The following is a 7,686-nucleotide window of genomic DNA, read 5'->3' on the forward strand; positions in this document are numbered from 1 at the left end:
AATCACCGGTATTCTGTGTCCTTCGCGCTGGGAGTTGGAGACTGGAGCTGTTCCTATTCGGCCATCTTGCTCCACCCCAAGAAATATTAAAAGAAGTTATTTAGAGAGAAGGAGAACAATATAGGTCAGAAACTCAGATCTATACTAAAAAGGAAAAACATCAGAGAAGAAATAAGTTGAGGTAAAATATAAACTTTGATTTGTCTTAATCTTACCTTAATTAATCTAATCGACTTAATGGATAGTTTGAAATGATAACAGCAGCAATGTATTATATATATGCTTATGTATAAGTGAAGTGAATGACAGCAATGATACAAGGGATAGGAGGGAGGAATTAGGATTATTTTGTTATTATAAAATACTTGCATAACCATGAAGCAATATGGTGTTATTCGAAAGTGGAATTGGATTAGTTGTGAATGAATGCTGTAAAATCTAAGACAATCACTAAAAAATGTAGAAAAGGAAGTACAACAGATATGCTGTAAAAGGAGAGAAAATTGAGTCATATAAAATGCTCAAAACCACAAAAGGCTGAAAAATAATGGAAGTCAAAAATAAGGAACAAAGAACAAGGGCAGCAAATAGCATCAATAACAAATGTGACAGATGTTAATGTAACTATATCAGTAAACACTTTGAGCATAAACCACCTAAATGCATCAATGAAAAGAGATTATCAGAGAACATCAAAAATCCCAAATTAACTATATATTGTCTACAAGAAACCCACTTTAAATCTAAAGACATATATAGGGTAAAAGTAAATGAATGGAGAAAGATACACCATGCTAACACTAATGAAAAGAAAGTAAGATTAGTTACATTAATTTCATACACAGTATATTTCATGTAAGGAAAGTTATCAGGGATAAAGAGAGGTATTACATAATGATAAAGGGATCAGTTCTCTAAGACTAACAACAATCTGTAATGTGTATGCACCTAACAACAGAGCACCAGAATACATAAGGCAAAAATTAATAGAACTACAAGGAGAAATACACAAATCTACTATTATATTTGGAGATTTCAATACACTCCTATCAGAAATGGACAGATTAAGCAGACAGAAAATCAGTAAGGTCATAACTGAACTTAACAACAACATCAGCCAACTGAATCTAACTGATACTTATAGAATACTTCATCCAACCAGAGCAGAATATACATTATTTTCAAATTCACATAGAACATTCACCAAAATAGACCATATTCTGGGCCATAAAACACAGATTTTAAAAATAGACATCATATAATATCTGCTCTCAGACAGAAATTAATAACAGAAAGATAGCTAGAATATCCCAAAATACTTAGAGATTAAACAACACACTTCTAAATAACACATGGATCAAAGAATAATTATCAAGAGAAATTTTAAAATATTTTGAAATAAATAAAAATGAAAACACAACTTATCCAAAAGTTGTGGGATGTAGAGAGAGCAGTGCACAGAGGGAAATTTATAGCATTGAGTGCATATAGAAGAAAAGAATAAAAATCATTAAAAAGTCAGGAAACAATAGGTGCTGGAGAGGTGGAGAAATAGGAACACTTTTACACCATTGGTAGGGCTGTAAACTAGTTCAACCATTGTGGAAGAGAGTGTGGTGATTCCTCAAGGATCTAGAACTAGAAATACCATTTGACCCAGCCATCCCATTACTGGGCATATAACCAAAAGATTATAAATCATGCTGCTATAAAGACACATGCACACACATGTTTATTGCGGCACTATTCACAATAGCAAAGACTTGGAACAAACCCAAATGTCCATCAATGATAGACTGGATTAAGAAAATGTGGCACATATATACCATGGGATACTGTGCAGCCATAAAAAAGGATGAGTTCATGTCCTTTGTAGGGACATGGATGCAGCTGGAAACCATCATTCTCAGCAAACTATCGCAAGGACAAAAAACCAAGCACTGCATGTTCTCACTCATAGGTGGGAATTGAACAATGAGAACACTTGGACACAGAGCAGGGAACATCACACACCAGCGCCTGTTGTGGGGTTGGGGGAGGGAGGAGGGATAGCATTAGGAGATATACCTAATGTAAATGATGAGTTAATGGGTGCAGCACACCAACATGGCACATATATACATATGTAACAAACCTGCATGTTGTGCACATGTACCCTAGAACTTTAAAAAAAAAGAAAAATTTAAAATCAATAATCTAAAATCAATAATTTTTGTCTTAGGAAACTAAAGAAAAGAAAAGCAAATTCACTTCAAAGTAAGTAGAAGAAAAGAAATAATAAAAATTAGAGAACAAATCAATGAAATTGAAAATAGAAAATCAATTTAAAAAATCAATGAAACTAAAAGCTTTTTCTTTAAAAATATCAATAAAATTGATAAGCCTCTAGCCAGGTTAACCAAGAAAAAAAGAGAAGATACAAATTACTGACATTAGAAATGAAAGAGGGGATATCACTATAGCTCCAATGCACATTAAAAGGATAATAAAGGCATACTTGGAACAGTTCTATGGCCACAAATTGGATAACTGAGATGAAGTAGAACAATTCTTTGAAAGAAACAGTCTGCCAAAACTTACACAAGAAGAAATACGCAATATGAATATGTTTACTGTCTATCAAATAAATTGAATAAATACTTAATTACTTTTCAAAATGGAAATCATGAGGCCTAGATGAGTTCACAAGTAAATTCTACCAAACATTAAAAGAGAAATAATATCAGTTCTATATAATCTCTTTCAGCACACAGAAGTAAAAAGAATTCTTCCTAATTCGTTCTTTGAGGCCAGCATTACCTTAATACCAAAAGAAAAGACAACCACAGACCAACATATCTCATGAACAGAGCTGCAAAAGTCCTCAACAAAATGTTAATAAATCAAGTCTAACAATGTACAAAAAGAATTATACACCATGACTAAGTGGGACTTATCCCAGGTATGAGAGTTTGGTTCAACATTCAAAACTCAATTAATGTAGTGCATTAAATCAACAAGCTAAAGAAGAAAAATCACATGATCACATAAATAAATGCAGAAAAGCATTTGACAAAATCCAACATCCATTTATGATTAGAAGCTGTCAATAAACTAGGAATGGAGAGAATCTTCCTCAACTTGATAAAGAAAATCTACAAAAACTAACAGCTAATATACATAATGGTGAGAAACTCAAAGCTTTCCCAATAAGCTCAAGAACAAGACAAGAATTGGGTTGTTCGTAACACAAAAGATAAAAACTTGATGGGATGGATACCTAGTTTTCCATGATGTGATTATTACACATTGCATGCCTGTACCAAAATATCTTATGTGCTGTATAAATATGTACATGTACAATGTACCCACAAAAATAAAAATAAAAAGTAAATTTTAAAAAGGAGCAAGGCAAAAATGTCCCCTCTCACCATTCCCTTTTTACATTGTACTGTAAGTCCTACCTAATGCAATAAGACAAGAAAAGGAAATAAAACATACTGATAGGGAAAGAAAAAATAAAAGTGTCTTTGTCTGTAGATAACACAATTGTCTATGGAGAAACTCTAAAGAATTTATTTTTAAAATCTCCTTGAACTAAAAAGTGATTACAGTGAGATTACAGGATATAAGATTAATATACAAAAGTATGCTTTCCTATAACCCAGGAAGGAACAAGTGAAATTTGAAGTAAAAAAATACACTGCTATTTACATTAATACCCTCACAAAATGAAATACTTAGGTACAAATCTAACAAAATATGTAAAAGATATGCTGGTTTAAGATTGCCTTGGCTATTCGGGCTCTTCTTTGGTTCTATATTAATTTTAAAATAGTTTTTTCTAGTTCAGTGAAGAATCTCAATGGCAGCTTAATAGAAATATCATTGAATCTATAAATTGCTTTGGGCAGTATGGCCATTTTTACAACATTGTTTCTTCCTATCCATGAGCATGGAATGCTTTTCCATGTGTTTGTGTCATTTCTGATTTCTTTGAGCAGTGTTTTGTAGTTGTCTTTGTAGAAATCTTCCACCTCCTTAGTTAGCTGTATTCCTAGGTATTTTACTCTTTTTGTGGCAATTGTGATATCAGTTCTTCTCAACGTGATCTACACATTCAATGAAATCCCAGTCAAAATCCCAGCAAATTATTTTTGCGAATATTGAGAAACTGATTCTAAAGTTTATATGGAGAAGAAGAAAAAATCCAAAAACAGAATAGCAACACAATGTTGAAGAAGAAAAAAATTTGAGAACTGACACTACCCAACTTTAAGACTTACCATAAAGCTACAGTAATCAAGACAGTATGGTGTTGGTAGAAGGATAGACAAATAGATCAATGAAACAGAATAGAAAGCCCAGAAATATACTCCCGTCAATATAGTCAACTGATAGTTGACAAAAGAACAAAGGCAATTCAATGGAGCAATGATAGTCTTTTCAACAAATGCTGCTGAAACAACTGGACATCCACATGCAAAAGAAGTCAATCTAGACTCAAACCTTACATTCTTCACAAAAATTAAAATCAATTAAAGATTTAAATGTAAAACACAAAACTATAAAATTCCTAGAACATAACTTAGGAGAAAAGTTAGATGACCTTGGGTTTGGTGATGACTTTTTAAATATGACACAGAAAGCACACTCCATGCAAGAAAGAATTGATAACTTGGACCTAATTAAAATGAAAATTTTATGCTCTGCAAAATATACTGTCAAGAGAGTGAAAAGACAAGTCACAGTCTGGGAGAAAATATCTTCAAAAGACATACTTGATAAAGAACTGTTATCTAAAATATGCAAAGAACTTTTAAAATTTAACAATAAGGAAATGAGCAACCTGATTTTTAAAAATGGGTCAAGACTTTAACAGAAAACTTACCAACAAAGATACATAGATCGCAAATACACACTTGAAAAGATGCTCCATGTAATATGTCTTCAGAGAGATGCAAATTAAAACAACATTAAGATAGCACTACATGCCTATTAAAATAGTGACAATCCAAAACACTGGCAACACCAAATGCTGGTGAGAATCTGGAGCAACAGGAATTCTCATTCACTGCTGATTGAACTGCAAAGGGTTACATCCATTTTAGAAAATATTTGGCAGTTTCTTACAAAACATTTTCTTACCATATGATCCAGCAATCATGCTCCTTGGTGTTTACCCAAAGGAGTTGAAAACATGTCCACACAAAAACCTGCACATGAATGTTTTCAGCAGCTTTATTCGTAATTGCCAAAACGTGGAAGCAACCAAGATATCCTTCTGTACGTAAGTGAATAAACGGTGTTATATTCATACAATGGAATAGTATTCAGTTTTAAGAAGCAATGAATTATCAACCCATTGAAAGACATGGATGAAGCTTAAATGCATATTACTAAGTGAAAGAAGCCAATCTGAAATAGATCTATAAAGTATAATTACAACTCTTTGACGTTCGTGAAGGCAAAACTATGAAGACAGTAAAAAAAATCAGTGGTTTCCAGGGTTTAGAGGAAAGAAAGGGATGAATAGCCAGGGCACACAGAATTTTTAGGGCAGCAAAACTGCTCTGTATGATACTATAATGGTAAATACGTGTCATTATATACTTGCCTAAACCCATAGAATGTACAACACCAAGTGTGAATCCTAATGTAAACTACAAACTTTAAGTGATAGTGATGTGTCAGTGTAGGTTCATCAATTGTAACAAATGTAACTCTCTGGCGGGGTGGGGGTGGGGGGATGTTGCTAGAAGGGGAAGCTGTGCACATGTGGGTGAAGGGGTTACATGGGACATCTCAGTACCTTCTGCTCAATTTTGCTGTGAACCTAAAATTGCTCAAAAAAATTAAAGTCTATTTTTTTTTAAAAGATGACAACCACCTCTGTCTTGTTCTTAAGTTTTATGGCATGTTTCCAGTTTTCCAAAGGATGTTTCCCATAAATTGTGATAGATACTTTTATTAGGTTAGAGAAGTTACCTTTTTTTCTGAATTTGCTAAAGGACTTTTTTCTGCACTGACTTTTATTGAGTATGTTTTTGATATCATTCTATATGATATTTCTACTTTTATCTGTTAATATAGCATATTTATTACATTAATAGACTTTTTTGAAATTCAAGTAAATGTATTTAAATTCAAAAACAATTCTTAAAACTGCATCAAGAGTCAAGACCCTTTTGTATTATAAAAATCACAAGTATTTCTAAGAGACAAAAATACTTCTAGGTTAACTAGACCAGATCTGACTGACTTTGGACTTTATTCTTTAAACAAATTGCAGAGAATAGAAAAAGGTTATTTACAGAAAACAATATCTACATATGTACTTAGAGGTACAAATTTTGTGGCAGAAAAGACTTCAGTATATGCTGGCATCTCAGAAGCAGTTCTCAAAGAGCTTAGTTTTATTTTCTTGAATTTTAAGAATGTCTAAGGTCCTTCTTCATCCTTGATCTTGGGAGCCAAGCAGTACTTTTAAGTGTCCCATATCAGCAATTTTATAGTCTACAACAAGGTGTATGTCTGCAGACATATTGAGTGTCACCATTGAAGAGAGTGGAGTGGCTTTTGTAAGGAAGTTCAGGCACCTCAGTGCAAAAGTTAGCTGAACTGGTTCATTCATTTCCATGGTAACAGCTTCCTCCTCTTTATCGACAGTACTTGCCTTTGACAATTTGTTTCCATTTCCAAGGTCTCCACTTGCAGAAAATTTGATTCCATCTTTTACACAGGAAATTACAACAGCATCTCCAATATGACTGAGATAATATACATATACATGCAAATTCACCAGAAGGCATCTTTGCTACAGAGTGGTACTCTTGTTCTGCAATTCCAAGTTGTTCAACATCCAAATTCATCAACTTAATTTCATAGCCTGAAAACTTCTCCTGATTTGAAGCTTCAAATAATAGCATCAAGGTATCCACACTATCTTCAGTCCTTAGTGTGATGATATCTTCATTGCCAGCGCATTTTAGTATTTTGGATATAATACTGAGGTTCGTGCCCATGGCCAGGTTGCAGTCGCAGCGGTAAGTGTCAAAGCCCTCAGACGGCAGGGTGAACTGCACCAAGGAGACGTGGGACGAGTCCAAGCTCTGCAGGTTCACACCGCTCGAGCTGATGTCCCAGCAGGCGTCATTGATGAGGTCCTTGAGTGCTTCCAACACCTTCTTCAGGACAGATCCCTGGACCAGGCGCACCTGGAACATGGTGATGGAGTGACAACAACACGGCTACAGGTGGGCAGAAAATAGGAAAGTCTAGCCCATTTTGGCTTCACGAGTCTCAGAGCAAGCGGGCAAAAGCCATGGGGAGAGGTTGAGACCTAGAATGACGATGATTAATAGACTTTTTTATGTTTAACCATCCTTGCATCACTGGAATGTACTCTACTTATTCCTGTGATAAACTCTACCTGGTTGTCCTAAACAGAATTCTAAGATGGCCCCTGTGATTCCCACTCCCTGGTATCCATGCCTTTGTGTAATCATCTCCCCTTGAGTGTGAGTAGAACATATAACTTGCTTCTAACCAATAGAATTTGGCAAAGCAAAGGGATTTTTCAGGTGCAATTAAAGTCCCTATTCAGTTGACTGTGAGTTAATTAAAAGAGAGATTTTCTGGGTGGGCTTGACCTACTCAGGCAAGCTCTTTAAAAGAGGGTCTAGTGATTAGAGAGATTCTACTGCT

At 34.4% G+C, this 7,686-nt stretch overlaps 1 pseudogene across 1 annotated transcript; it reads right to left on the minus strand.

Annotated features, from left to right (window-relative positions):
* Window positions 1-6,257: 6,257 nt before the first annotated feature.
* On the minus strand, window positions 6,258-7,314 carry LOC105509448 (annotated as a pseudogene). The gene has a single exon (XR_001001441.1). The product of XR_001001441.1 is annotated as a proliferating cell nuclear antigen pseudogene (transcript).
* Between the last annotated feature and the right edge of the window lie 372 nt (window positions 7,315-7,686).

Source organism: Colobus angolensis, unplaced genomic scaffold (assembly GCF_000951035.1).
Source record: "Colobus angolensis palliatus isolate OR3802 unplaced genomic scaffold, Cang.pa_1.0 Scaffold176, whole genome shotgun sequence".
Taxonomy (NCBI): Eukaryota; Metazoa; Chordata; class Mammalia; order Primates; family Cercopithecidae; genus Colobus; species Colobus angolensis.